The sequence below is a fragment of the Chrysemys picta genome, chromosome 2, assembly GCF_011386835.1.
Source record: "Chrysemys picta bellii isolate R12L10 chromosome 2, ASM1138683v2, whole genome shotgun sequence".
NCBI classification, from domain to species: domain Eukaryota; kingdom Metazoa; phylum Chordata; order Testudines; family Emydidae; genus Chrysemys; species Chrysemys picta.
Genome location: NC_088792.1, coordinates 154,733,627 through 154,748,312, shown reverse-complemented (window position 1 = coordinate 154,748,312; position 14,686 = coordinate 154,733,627). Strand labels below are relative to the sequence as shown.

General features: G+C 41.6%; 1 protein-coding gene across 6 annotated transcripts in view; it reads right to left on the bottom strand.

The window, feature by feature from the left end:
• LRRTM4 (leucine rich repeat transmembrane neuronal 4) overlaps positions 1-10,030 on the bottom strand; it is a 755,436-nt gene extending 745,406 nt beyond the window's left edge. For 5 of the 6 annotated variants that reach the window (XM_008168672.4, XM_065584460.1, XM_065584462.1 and 2 more), the window contains exon 1: positions 9,912-10,030. The gene's annotated coding sequence lies outside the window, so the exon portion shown is untranslated. The remainder of the gene's footprint in view (positions 1-9,911) is intronic. The other variant, XM_065584463.1, reaches the window with a different exon arrangement.
• Between the last annotated feature and the right edge of the window lie 4,656 nt (positions 10,031-14,686).

Genomic DNA, 14,686 nt, shown 5'->3' with positions numbered 1-14,686 from the left:
AAGCATGTGGGGAACATCTTATGCCCCTTTTATTCCCTTAAAATCTATGGCCACCTTGCCCTAAGCAATCTGGACGTTTAGTGCTGAGCATGCAAAGTCAGACGCTACTTTTCAGAACTGAATCCCGTGCCTGTGCTATGTATATGAAATATTGATAGACTAATGGTTAGAATGCACAGCACAATGGAACTGTGAGATTTCTCCCTATCAATTATAAATAGTAATTCTTTCTTACCGGAAGAAAATCATGGCTCAAGATTGACACTACATGTAACTGTTGTGGTGGCATTCAAGATGTTTCTATCTTCAGCTCCTCAGAGAGAAATTGGGCTCCTGCTTAGAGATACCTACACTTCTGAGTCACCTGGATTGTGTGGGGGCAGCCTGGATTAGAGGTATTAGCACAGGACAGGAAGTCTGTTCTGATCTCAGCTTAGAACATGGATTCATTTTGTGACCTGGGGCAAGTCATTTTGCTTCTTTACCTCAATTCTCATTTGTAAAATGAGGATAAGACAGTATTACTAATTACCATTCCTCAAAGGGCAGTCCTGAGTGTCTATACAAGCCAGGTATACAACACGATAAGGGCTAAATGTACTTTAATGATGAGTGCAAATACAAGGCCACTTGACATACGTCAAAATGGGAAACTCACAAAATAATAAGGTGGAAGCCTTTAAATATAAAGGAAAAGCATTGCAGAGAGGCATAGTTTGGGGAGGCAGATATACAGCAGGAGGCTCAACATCTAACACCCACCACTCAATAAAGATCTTTCCTACAATTTAGCCTGGCACAGCACTTGTTGCTAACGAACCATAACCAGGGACCAACCAGTGCCTCTGTAACCCACACCAGGAGAGTATGTGTCCTTGTCCATTCTATTGGTGGTCCATATAAGGGTGTAATGGTCTGCTGCAGGTGCTATCCAAAGGACTCATCGCTCATGCTTTTAGCATGAAAGTTTCTGAGTTAAAATGCTGCTGCTAACCCAAGCACAGGTAAGGGCAAGGGTCATTTACATCTCTGCATGAAGCATAAGTAAATGTCTCTGGCAGCCCTTTGGTTGAAAAACAACTGGGATCTACGTAAAGTATCCAGGTACTGCCAGAGAGTTCTGCAAATATTTGCCATAACCCAAATAAAATATCACCAGAAGGTCTTGCCATGTTCTTTTAGTGACCCTCCTGGCTTGGGGTATGTTCTGTTCCATTCCCTGCCATCCCACACAGTGGTTCCACTAGACTTTAATTGTGATGCCACATTGCTCTTTGGTGACTCCACTCTGGAGCGCTGCTCTGTTCCATGCCTCTTAACAAGAACTATCAGAAATGAAAATGGTTTTGGGGAATTGCACTGCAACCACCAGTGATGTTATTTTTCTTGATCTTTCAGATTTGTTTCCAACAACTCATTCCAGTAAGCTACTCCAAATGGCAGAACTTAAATAATATAGTTAGTACCTGAGTGGATAACAAGATAAAAAGCCCCACCCACTCGTTATCTCAGACTCATAGACTTTAAGGTCAGAAGGGACCATTATGATCATCTGGTCTGACCCCCTGCATGCTGCAGGTCACAAAACCGTCCCTACCCTTTCCTTGACTCTGCTGATGAAGTCCCCAAATCCTGTGTCTTAGTGACTTCAATTGGCAGAGAACCCTCCTGCTAGAGATCCCTGCCCCATGCTGCGGAGGAAGGCGAAAAACCTCCAGGGCCTCAGCCAATCAACCCTGGAGGAAAATTCCTTCCCGACCCCAAATATGGCGATCAGTTAGACCCCGAGCATGTAGGCAAGAGTCTCCAGCCTGACCCTTGTTAGCCATTATACTGTTTACCTACCATTGCTTGGTATTCCTCAGCTAATATGTTTTATCATTAAACCATTCCCTCCATAAACTTGTCTAACTTAATCTTAAAACCAGGCAGGTCCCTCGCCCCCACCGTTTCCCTCGGAAGGCCGTTCCAATATTTCACCCCTCTTACGGTCAGAAACCTTCCTCTAATTTCAAGCCTAAACTTCCCCACGGCCAGTTTATATCCATTCGTTCTCGTGTCCACATTAGTACTAAGCTGGAATAATTCCTCTCCCTCCCTTGTATTTATCCCTCTGATATATTTAAAGAGAGCAATCATATCCCCCCTCAACCTTCGTTTTGTCAGACTAAACAACCCGAGCTCCTCCAGTCTCCTTTCATACGACAGGTTTTCCATTCCTCTGATCATCCTAGTGGCCCTTCTCTGCACCCGTTCCAATTTAAGTTCATCTTTTTTAAACATGGGAGACCAGAACTGCACACAGTACTCCAAATGAGGTCTCACCAGTGCCTTATACAACGGAAGCAGCACCTCCTTATCCCTACTAGATATACCTCGCCTAATGCATCCCAAGACCGCATTGGCTTTTTTCACCGCCTTTCCATTAGGTATCTCTGGGCAAACAGTGCTCATTTTAAGTCATGCCTAGCCTTGATTATTCTTTGAAACTCTAGAAATCCTCCAATCTACGGCCCGTATGAAACCCACCTACATAACACAGTGCATTTTACTACCCAGCAATTGGCCCCCTTGGGGCCCTGTTTGTAATATTTCAGCCTACAAATTTACCCAAATTGAAAGCGCAACTGCAAAAAGTGTGTCGAAGTTCATAAAGTGTCACGATAACCTAAAACAATAAATGTTGATGGGAGAACGGACAAAAGGGAGAGAAAGACTGAATTCATCCAAACGGCCAACTGATATAATTCAAGGGCCATATTAAGATCATGCCTGACAAACAAGAGAAATGTGGGACCAGAAATCAATGAACCAAAATTGGGTGCTGGAAATTAGGCCTATTGGTGAAAAAATAATGAAGGGATGGGCTATTCCACCCATCACTCCCCTTTTGGGGTCCTTAAAGAAAAAGCCTTTGGGAGAAAAACTGGCAAATGGAACCAGCTTTACCAACACGGCTGCCACCCCCACTATCCCTTGTGTCCCCAGACCTTCTTCATCTGAATTCTGAGAGATGTCTTGACAGGCCAGGCCAGAGAAAGGAAGCCAGATGACATCACCACCTCCATCAGCTTCAGCTAAATCCCAAATACCACCCGGAATGTGAGACTCTGTCTTCCCCCCCTCTCCCCGTGTGTTCATTTCCTTCCCCACCTCATTTCTTCTCTTTCCTATCTCTCTCCTTTTGCCTTCTGGCTAAGAACAGTCTGGCTGACTTGGCCAAGACTATATATTTTGAAAAATTGCTGTGAGCCTGTGACTATAGGGAGATATGTGTGTGTGTGTGCGCGCGCTCGTCTCCTTTTGTTGTCTTAGGAAATGGGATCAGATTTTAACAATAGCCCCAGCCCATCTCAAGTAACTTCTTCTCTTTTCCCCAAAAAGACAGTTGCTATCATTATTAATACCCTTGTTGACAGTCTCTTCAAACATATTTGCCCTCTCACAAGACTCTCTCCAGCTAAAAGGAAAGGGAACAAGGGATATCTTTAAAATTAAAGCCTTACTTAACACTAACTGTTTTTCCCTTTTACAACTTCAAAAACAGATTCCAATGAGAGACTGCTGAATTGGAATTAATTTTTAAATTGGACACCATTAAATTAGGCTTGAATAAAGACTGGGAGTGGATGGGCCATTACACAAAGTAAAACTATTTCCCCATGCTTATTTCCCCCCTCCAGTTCCTCATATCTCCTTGTCAATTGCTGGAAATGGGCCATTTTCATTACCACTACACAGTTTTTTTTCTCTCCTCCTGATAATAGTTCACCTTAACTGGTCACTCTCCTTATAGTGTATATGGTAACACCCATTGTTTCATGTTCTCTGTGTGTGTATATATAGAGCAATTACAGTATTGTGTGTGTGTATACACACACACACACACACAAACCTTCCTACTGTATTTTCTACTGCATGCATCTGAAGAAGTGGGCTGTAGCCCACTAAAGCTTATGCTCTAATAAATTTTAGTCTCTAAGGTGCCACAAGTACTCCTGTTCTTTTTGCGGATACAGACTAACACGGCTGCTACTCTGAAACCTGTCTTTCCCTTGTTTTCCTGTATCTTTAATAGAATGTTAAAATGATTTTAATGGTGTTTTTCATGCTACTAGGCAGGCTGAGGGCTCTGTACACCAAATCTCAACTCTTGTTTAACACTTCTTAATGTTGGACGGTGTGAAGCTGGAAGCCCCTCAGTGCAAACTGAAAGAGGGCCCACCATACTGTAACTGATATCAGAGCCAACACACTCATTACCCAAAACACACTATTGCCTAACAGGTAACTAAAAGGTGTCACGTAGGATATTCTATGTAAACCAGTGACACATTGGTCCTAAAAATCATTGTGTTATGTATATACGGATTGTGTACAAAGAGTCACACGTGTGCTGGAAACGTGTTCTTAACATGTGTTTGGGGCTGTGCATGAACCCAGCCTGCACTAGACAAAGGAATTTGTATTTACCTGCCCGACCAGCTTGATTAGTATCTAAGGACAAAAAGTACATTTATGAATATGGCACACAAAGCTATCTATCAAACAGCACACCAGGGGACAGAGTCTGCATCTCAGAAATCCTTCCTGGCTCTTGAGACAGAAACAATGGACTTAACGTAATAGAAGGGGAGCAAAAAGGCATTTTAGTTACCCATCACTTAGGGAATAGCACCCTTTGATTCTGTAAATGTTGGGTCCTCTGGCCTCAAGATGCTGGTAATTTGATGAGAGTAAAAACTGCTTAGGCAAATATTGTAACTTGCACAAAGACTAAGTTTTAGTCATTGGAAAGCATGTTTGTGACCATGCCTGTCTCTTTCTCTCTTGCTTAGTATCACTTATCTCTGTTCTTTGCTAATAAATTTATTCTTGTCTGATTATAATACTGTCTCTGTGCTGCGTATTCAAGTGAAGTGCGAGTCTACAGCTAACCTGATGGGCTGATGTGTGCTTTGTCTCTTTGGAGGCAACAAACTTAATAAGTTCTGTGAGGGTCCAGTGAGAGGGACTGGACACTGCACAGACACCTCTCTGGGGAAACTAGGTTTCAGTGAGTATTACCTGCAAGGCGAGGTTTAGATTGGCAGAGTCTTGGAAGATTTTGCTGGCAAGGCAGATAAGCTGGTGTGTCAGGGAGCTGACCCACAATTTAGCAGCAACAAAGCTCTCACTCGTGCTAAGGCAAAGGGTTAGCACAGGGGTTCACAGTTCTGGGTGTCCTAAGCAGGACGCTACACATAGTGACTGGGTTATGGTCACACCTTTGCCTCTTTGGGCCCACATATTACATCTGCATTAATACAAAAGTCCTAAAATAGTTCAGCCTTCAGCAATTGAAAGATCATACTTGATAGGAAAAGCCATGGAATGCACAGTAGAGAGAAGATTATTAGAGAGTCTCTAGTATCCCGGGACCAACATGGCTACAACAACACTGCATATAGAGAGAAGGCTAGTCATTATTAGTCGCTAGTCAGAAAGGAGTAGATGAAGCACCTAGGGCATAAAACGTTCCAAACATTCAATAGGAGAAGCTCTGGTTATTTAACATGTGATCTGTCAATAAAAAGGAAAACTAATGGAATGCGTGCACACTCTCTCCCCTGGGGGCATTGTCTGATCTCATAACACAGGAAATTCTCTGTAGAGACTGAATAATGCTCCAAAATTGGCATGCTCCATTCTGTGCCTAGATCCAACTTGAGTGTCTAACTTCATCCCAACTGGATTGCCATTAGTTTCAGTGGAGTTGCATCAGGGCTTAATTGAGCCCAGGTATGAGGATTTAGGCCTGATTTACACTTAAAATACAGGTCAACATAGCTACATTGCTCAGGGGTGTGAAAAATTCACACCCCGAGAGACATCATTAAGCCAACCTAAGCCCCGGTATAGACACCATTAAGTCGATGGATGAATTCTACCACCTGTGAGGGAGTGGATTAACTACATCTACAGAAAAACGCCTTCCCTCGCTGTTGCACGTTTACACTGTAGCATCACAGCTGCAGCACTACAGCTGTGCTCCTGTAGCATCTCTAGTGTAGATATACCCATACGGTCAGCCAATGAGAACAAGAGACTGAAATCCAGGACTCCAGGACTGTGCCACTAACACAGCTGGACAAATCACCTAACCTCTCTGTTATTCATTCGGAGCACTCATTCAGTGAGGCTGAATATTTGTAAAGCACTTGGAGATCCTTGGATAAAGATGTTCCCATAAGTACCATTTTCTTGGCAATAAGTCCTTGATGAATATTAAAATAAGTGGTTTCAATAGTCTGTAAGGAGAACAAGGTACAAGAGGCCTTTTGGTGACTAACTTGAGATTTCTAGGATCACTCCTATGTAAGAGCATGTGCAATGTAATCAAAGCCATACCATGCAGAGCTACAGAGAGCAGTTAAAGTTGCAGCAGCAACAACAACAAAAAATCAGATCTGGATCCAAACTTTCCCATTAGTCAGATCCTCAGTTTTTGTTTAGTGCCTTTAAGATAAAAGCCAGCTGCAACGTTTGAGCCTAGACACATTCAGAATCCAGGAGTTTATATTTGATCTATATATAATTGGATATATATATAGATTGAGAGAGAAACCTAGACTTTCTCCAAGTTCGGATAAGGTTTTGGAGACATTAATTTAAGTTGGCAGTGGCAGGCTTATGAAATATATAAGCCCCAAATTGGAAGCTTATATTATGTGTGGGGGGGATGGGGAGTGTAGAGGTGGAGGAGGGAGGGGAATGACACCCTGGATAGTTTTGATAGCAAATCCACAGCAGCAAAAAAAAAATATCTGAACACTAAAAAAGACTCGCTATAAAACAAAAATAAAACACTACTCTTAATTTTCCTCAGATAGTTTACCATTAGAAGTGCTCAGAAAACGGAGACAGGTTTCAGAGGGGTAGTCATGTTAGTCTGTATCAGCAAAAACAATGAGGAGTACTTGTGGCACCTTAGAGACTAACACATTTATTTGAGAATAAGCTTTCGTGGGCTAAAACCCACTTCATCAGATGCATGCAGTGGAAAATACAATAGGAAGATATATATACACAGAGAACATGAAAAAATGGGTGTTGCCATACCAACTATTCGGTGGGAAATTCTGACATTTCAAAATTTGTTTTTGTTGCGATCGGAACGGAAAAAAAAAAACCCACCACCAAAATTTAAAAATTTCCCAAGGAACAAAAATTCTGAACGATTTTGATTCTGGGCCATCAAAATATTTTGTTTTGATAATGTTGAATTGTTAAAATATAATACAAAATGTTAAGCATAATATATTTATTAAATATACTATATAAATATACAGATATTTTAAATATGTAAATATAGTCTATTGAATATGCTATAATAAAATATCTTAATATAATATGAAATCCCCAAATGAATTGAAATGAAGTCAAAGCTAAAACATTTTTATTGCACTGAAAGGAGAAATTTGGAGCTGTTCATTTGAAAACTTTTCAACCAGCTCTATTTATAACCATTCTAGATTTGAATCTACTATGAACCGTGTCTTCTTAAATGTTTGTACTGCACCCAGCATATTTTGAGCACTACTGCAATACGGAAATCAAATAAATATAATCAAATCACAAATAGATAATCATCTGTTTCAGTCTAGCTATTAGAAAGAAAAAAAGTTATATGAAGTCTCCAAGAAACAGTGCACATAAGAAATGAAACAGAGAATGGCAGTTAGCTGAACCCAAGCAGAGAAAATCTCAATGTTTACATGCATAGACAACGCCATCTCTTTTTAAATTGCATTGCTATTTACAGCTTGGATATTGGCTAACATTTTCAGAAGTGCCTACGTGATGGGGGAGTCTAAGTTCCACTGAAAGTCAAACAGACTTAAGCACCTCTGAAAGTTCTGCTCATTATGTTCACTAAAAATGTGCACTTCATGGAAGGATCTGACTATACCCAGGACAGGTCAATGGGAGCTGGGCATCCAATCCCTGCAGGCCTCTTTAGAAAACCCCAACAATAGACACTGTGGGGATGAGGATATTGTTATGGATCATGTTAAATCTTGCTATAATGGGTCAGGCATAACCTGAGATTCAGGATCAACATAATGAAGCCATTGTACTCAGACAGTTTGAAACAATTAAGTGGCCTCCACCTGAAACACAGGCTTATGTCTTTAGTCAAAGACAGGCACATTGCAGGCCACTCAGGAATACAACTATATGGAAAGGGGCTTGGACAGAGAGACAAAAACAAAAAGCCAAGCAGATAGCCCTGAGAGAAAACTAGCAGGGTGCTTTTCGGCACAGGTGCTGGCTGGAAAGGCAGGTTTGGAACAGCAAGCAAAGAAATTCTCTCCTGCTATTTGATTCCTACTATGTTCAGGGAAACAGGACTTGGTGTATAATCTTTGTAAACTGCATCAAAGAAAATTCATGGCTCTATTGTCAATTTCTCCTTCTAACTAGCACAACCCATAAGACCCTAAATTTGTCTAACTGCTTAGTAATGCTAGTAAAGGGTAGAGTTCCTAAATTTTGCATACAGCACACACAAGACAATTTGAATCAAGTAGATATTAATTGCAGCATTAAAACCTTTAATACATACCTGTCTTCAGTTTCCACCCCCCACCATTTTGAAATGCAGTAAAAACACAGCTAAGGGCAAAGCATTTAGCTCTCAGTAAGCTGACAGAATATTACTATGTTCAGATTTCATGCATGGCCTGCTCTTGCAGGTGTAGAGCTAAAAGAAGACATCTCACTATTGACTAGTTTCTCTTAATATAGCAACTTGTAACTACTTTAGTTTGAAATGAATATGCTTTAAAAAAAATTGATCTTTAAAAATATACTTAATCAAGAAACAGACCCTGATATGTTCGGGGGGGAGGGGGGGGTTGTGAACATTTTTCTTATTATGTTACCCAGGTTACACCAGAAGAAAGTTTATACACACATATACCAATTGGTACGCTGATGTTCAGCACTTCTGAAAATCACTCATACTGCTACAGTGAATCTTAATGATTTGTATAAATCAATCCCTTTGTGCATGTCCCTTTCTTGACCTTTCTCTGTACCTTCTTTTGTCCAGAAAGCACCTTGTACACTGCAAAGAAATGTGATTGTCATTCCCCCCCCGCCCCGCTTAGGTGCACTGAACTGATAATAAAATAATAATATTATATATCAAATAATAATGAAAATCAGGCCCTAACAGTGTGGAACTTTGCAGCTTTCAGCTAGGCAATCTAGCTAAGACCATGTGGACAGGAGCTTAAAAAAATGAAACCCCAAAATCAGTACGTAACAAGAAAACCCCAGCACTTGAAGAACACAAACAAAAGCAACCACTGTAAAAAGGTAGCACTTTTTCTTTAAACAAGGTTAAACACAAAAATGGTAGAGAAGATTATAGCCAGAGATAAATGTCTTATGAGATAGGGTTCAAGGACACATTCATCCCATTCACCGCTTCATTGTATTTTAGATGATCCTTCATTTTCCTCTTCATTTTTGTTGGTTTGTTTTTTATTCTAACACCATGAGAACTACAGGCACACCTCAACCACCCCGAAAACTGGATGAGCTTTAAACACAGAGAAAAGACCCCAGTTACTGCAAGCTGACATTCAGTGCACTGGAGAACAAAATGGATGAACAGATAAGAGAGTCAGAGTGAAGAATGTGAGGTGAGCAGATGAAATACTAAGGTTAAGGCCCAGAATAAGTGTGTGACAAGCCAGTCAGATCAGTAGTGAATCTGTACCCCAGAGTTTCAATGTTGGGGTGGTGTGATTTATCTTCCCACAGCAAAAAAGGAGGCTGCCTTTTAAGGTCCAAACATAAATATAACCAGGCTTTCTTCAGCCAGACTCCCAAAAACAAAGATATAAATTGTGCCTCACCTTGGCAAAACATTCTCAGAAGAAAACAAAACCTGATTAGTTCTCTTCACTCTGGGTTTATTCCCATACCTCTTTCTTCAGTGACCACCAAATGTCAGATTCAAACCCCAACTCCAAACACAGCCTCCCTCTTAATTAATTAATTATCCACAGCTGGCTCAACCTAGCTACAGGGTACTCAGGGAGCACAGCTGTGGCCATTACTGTCACCCAAGGAGGAGGCTTAACCCCTTCCCTGCAAGTTTCTGAGTAGTGTCTACACACTCCATCCCAAAAGGGGGAAAGAACCAAGGAATAAAAGTGGCATGAAGGTGGCTAATGTCAGCCATTCATTAGAGGGTAAAGACTGTACCTGGTGAACAGACCAAGAGCTTAATAGGTAAAAAGTACCAGTTGCTTCAATTCTCTTATTCCCCATTTCATTTTGCATAATCACAGCACCTGGGACTCGGTGCCAGCGGCTCTTCTAAACAATCAGTTCAGTGCACCTAAAAGGGGGACAATCATTTCTTTGCAGAGTGAAAATTAAAGTGGAAAGGGGGATAGAGAAATAAATTGCAAATATTAAAGACATTACTGAAAGAGGCAAATGGCAGTTCAATTCAGAGGCTTTGCAAAGTTAATTTTTTAGTTCAAATTGCACATGGTAACTATATAATATACCTTATTGTACATAACTGCCACTAGGTTACACTTTAAAGGAACAGGAGAAGTTGTCATAAATGAAGGCAATGAAAGAAAACTCAGATTGTCTTTATTCTGCAGCAAATCTCTCTTGCTGGGGAAGAGAGAGCACATACTCTTCTTTTATCGTTTTATATACTATATGCTGTTGAGTAAGCTGATAAATTACAGTGAAAGTACCCTTTAATGGAAATGCAGTGTTCTTGCAAAAATGCTGATAAACGTGTTCCTTTGGAAACTGAATGGGTAATGCTCTCAATTGGCTGTGATTCATTATTTGTTTCAAGACATGCATCACTCCAAATTAATACACCAGTATGTATCTAATGCAAACACAACGGCATATTTTCCTGTTGAAGACAAATAGCAAAAAACATTTGTGGTGGGCATGTCATGTATTTAAACAGAAACTTCCCAGAGTTTGAGCTTAATTCTTTGAGCCCAAGTTCCTTTAGGCCACAGCAATAATAGAGAAAGAAACAAAAGAGTTCGTATTCAGGGAACATGATTGTTAATATTTATTTCCAACAGACAAGTTTATGGAACAAATTGACCATTTTGGGATAAGTAATAGGACCAATATTGCAAGCTCTTAACAGGCATAGCACTTACTAGCAAAAGTAGTCTAAATTATTTCATGATAGTAATCACTATACCTGGGAGAAAGTGTGTGCAAATTTGGGAGCTATACTATGATCAGGAAATAGAGAGACAGGGAGAAATGTTAGGACATCCATTTCATCCTTGGCCAGTGCAATTTGCATTCCCCGAACAAAAGACAGATATCATACTAATTCTACTGAAAATCTTAGCCAAAAGGTACACAAGGGATACCAAAGCCCTTGAAATCACTTTTACCAGCTCTTTTTGGGGTGAAGCTAGTCAGGTATTTAACCATTCACATCATAGTAACTCAGGATGGATGCTAATCACATAGTTTAATGCAACATTGGAGGATGTTCATTTGCATGGTGATATACATTGTTCAAGGAGTTAAACAGAATAGAAAAGGAAGAGAAACAAATCTGGGGTGGGTGAGAGGGAAATTACTTTGGCATAGCTGAAATGTGCCCAGAGTGCTGGTGCTAACACCCCTACTGTGAACTCTTGCAAAATGTGAAACATGATCTTGACTATCCATAAGTGGCCAGGACAAGAATTGTATGTATCATCCAAAGGAAGAGACCATCTACAGCACCTACCAGAATATGGGTTTAGCACTCATTCTAAGATGAATTACCACCACTTGCATCTACCGACTCATGGGAGGCTACTGGGTCCAAACCTCCATTAGGCAACTGTGGTAGAGCAGTGAACAGCAGCCTAGAACCCTGAAGACTCAGGCTTCATAGGCTGCCCCACGCACAGAGGCCCTGATTGGCAGTGATACAGAGCCCCCTCATTGGCTCAGATAAGCTATTTAACAGCTGGAGGAAACAACTTGAGGCTGTCTGTGCAAGTAAATGGATGGTGGCTGGCTTATTACTACAGGCAGATCCTACTGTGTTTCTTGATATCTGGCCTTGCAGTGGGTTCCCCTGTCCAGCTCTGGGACCTTCACCCTGTCTCTGCTCCACTACCCACACCTTGGCAGATTTGTTGGGGTTTCTGACTTGGCACGGCTCATGGGCTCCAGCCTGACCCTTTGGTATGATGCCAGTGCTGACTGTGGCTTCTGGCCTTGACCCATACCCCACAGCTGGGATCCTGAAAAACACCCCTTCCTATAGCATGCTGACTTTTTCTCAGACGTTTTCCATGAGAGTAATGACCAGGTCCAACTTTTTTTTTTTGGTAAAACCTAAGAAGATAATTGTCTTGATGGTACCCATACAAGCTAAATTCACACCATGTTAAGTCTGAGGCACACAATCTTATTTTGGCCTCAGTCATGCATGGCTTTTCCCCCTGCTCCACCCTGTAGTACCACAGGGACATACAGAGTGAAAGCTCTAAGCAAGAGCCCTTAGCTAGTTATCAGATGAAGTATATTTTGCAAAGTAGATCATTTTCCTTGTGCTGTTCTTCCATGGGTAACTATAGCACCATCCACTCAGCTCCACACCAAGTTGCTCACTTATTAAGTTTTTACCAGGTCAAAAGAATATTTTGGCACAAATATACTGGCCTGAATTGGTGGGGTTTTTTTTGTTTTTTACTTGCTGCCAGAAAAAGGCAAAAACAAATCATGTATAATGCAAACAAGCAAAAAAAATAATTACAACTAAAAGAGCTGTTGATGTTTTGGTGTTTGCAAATATTATGCTGCCGGTAACAGAAAACATCCTTCCTTTTGTGAAAGACAGCCAAGAATTAACTAGAGGCAAAGGGAAAGATAAAGATGATCTTTAAAGGAGGAATGTGCGGAAAGTGCCTTTGAGCTTTTTTGTGGTGCCAGATTATTTTTACCAGTAGAGTGTAAGAAAAATAAAACCTATTAAAGAAAAATGGGGACAGATCCTCTGCGGGTGCAAATTGGCAGTTCTCCATTGATGACCTTGGAGCTCTTCTGATTTACATCCCCTGAGCTTCTGGCTCATCCTGTGTGTGTTCTATCATAGCCTAAATCATTCACTTCAATATCTCACATTATACAGTAGGCTGTTTTGTATTGCTGCTTTCCAGTCCTCTTTCTCCATAAGGAGAGCAGCTAATTAGCAGACACCAAACTGGATGACAACTGGAAAGCCTGGCTCATGTCTCCTTTTTAAACATTTCCTTCAAATGGAGGCATTTGCAGAGTTGCCAGCTAAGCAGACTGAGCTGATGCACTCCTAGCCCTGGTGTACACTATGGGGGGGGGAGGGGATCGATCTAAGTTATGCAACTTCAGCTATGTAAATAACGCAGCTGAAATCGACGTACTTGGATTGACTTACCGGGCCGTCTTCACCGCGGCGAGTCTACTGCTGCCGCTCCCCCGTCAACTCCGTCTGCCCCTCTCGCGGTGCTGGAGTACAGGAGTTGACGGGAGAGCACTCGGGGGTCGATTTAGCGCGTCTAGACTAGACACGATAAATCAATCCCCACTGGATCGATCGCTGCCCACCAATCCAGCAGGTAGTGTAGACATACCTTTAGGGCTTGAGTCTCCCTCTCATTCACACTTTTGTAAGTCATAAGTCACTCCAGGGGTTCCAATAACATTTTGCACCACAGAGCGTGTACTGAACAGAGTACGCTCCAACTACAGTCAAAAGCAAAACAGACATGGAATTCTGTGTATGTCTTCCAAAGTAATGTTCTAATGGCAGGGAAGAATGTCACTGGATGCAGGGTTAGAGTGTGACTTTGACTATACATGTGTGCAAGGAAACAAAAGCCAGCTTGATAACTGTACTTAGACTACCTGGATCCCTTGGTTCCAGACAGGTAAAAGCAAGTGAAGCTACTCATTTGCTTACTACTTCCCCAGACCAGATGGATGGGGAGTGGGTAGGAAGTCGGTGGTACCTTGGCTCAATACCATCGACTCGTAAGCCAGCACAGTGGAGCCAATATAGGCCCCAAAAAAATCACTCTCCTCCTCCACCCCAGAGCAAGGAAGCAGGGATGTTTCTGAGATACAGTGCCTCCAGGGGCTACTCCTGAAGTGAAATATCTTACATGATCCTCTGCTCAGGCTTGTGCCTACAGTCTCAATCTAGCCCATAGTAAGGTTTAAAAACTGGTTTTGTTTCTTTGCATGGCAGGTATGCTGGTAATGAAACTGAGTTCTTCTATTTAACATCTACTGGCTGCCAGGTCCCCATCTCTTGCCAGTTCAAGGTCTGGGAGTTGATTTTCGAAACTATCAATGGGTGAGGAAGGACCTGGCTATAGCCATGGTCATATCTCCATCCACTATCCACCAAGAAAGAGGGCCATATCCTCAATGGGTATAAATTGGCAATGCTCTACTGAGTCAATGGAGCTATACCAGTTTATGCCAGCTGGGGATCTGGCCCAGAGTATCTTCAAGTTCATATAAACTATTTAGCATTAATTTCAAAGACTGAGGTTGAAGAGGTTTTGACACATGATCTGGGAACATCAGGAGACAGACCTGAATGCAGTGGCTTGAATAATCAGCTGGAGGCCATTATCAATTG